The sequence below is a fragment of the Meriones unguiculatus genome (assembly GCF_030254825.1).
Source record: "Meriones unguiculatus strain TT.TT164.6M chromosome Y unlocalized genomic scaffold, Bangor_MerUng_6.1 ChrY_unordered_Scaffold_25, whole genome shotgun sequence".
Taxonomy (NCBI): Eukaryota; Metazoa; Chordata; class Mammalia; order Rodentia; family Muridae; genus Meriones; species Meriones unguiculatus.
This window is the reverse complement of record NW_026843710.1, coordinates 12,424,246-12,424,955: the sequence shown is the minus strand read 5'-3', so window position 1 is coordinate 12,424,955 and position 710 is coordinate 12,424,246.

Here is a 710-nt window from a genome sequence, read left to right as displayed (position 1 = left end):
TAGGAACTGTTATTTATCTGGAACGAATAGTTCCTCAGAAAATAGAAATTCACAGGGACCATTGTCATACCTTAAATTATTTACAAAAATTATTAGGTGATATAAATTGGCTTAGGTTGTTTTTAAAGATTCCTTTTGCTGAATTAAAACCCCTATTTGATATTTTGGAAGGGGATGCTCATATTTCTTCACCCATAGCCTTAACACCGGCTGCAAGCCACGCCCTGCAAGTGGTAGAAGACGCTTTACAAGATGCCCAATTAAAACGTGTAGATGAAACTAAGACCTTTGACCTGTGTGTCATTAAAACTAAGCATTTACCAACTGCTGTATTATGGCAAGATGGACCCTTAGTGTGGGTTCATCCCAATGCTTCTCCTACAAAAATTATTGAATGGTATCCAGATGCAGTTGCTCAACTTGCACTTCGTGGGTTAAAATTAGCCATTACATACTTTGGGAAGGAGCCAAAGTTCTTAATAGTGTCTTATACAGCTCATCAGGTTCAGGTATTGACTGCTACCTTTGATACTTGGGCGGTGCTAGTTACCTCCTTTAGTGGTTTGATTGATAATCATTATCCTCGACACCCTGTTTTGCAATTTGCTTTAACTCAAGAGGTAGTCTTCCCGCATGTAACGTTCTAGGAACCACTTCGGGATGGACTGGTAGTTTATACAGATGGGTCAAAAACAGGAGTGCGAGCTTAT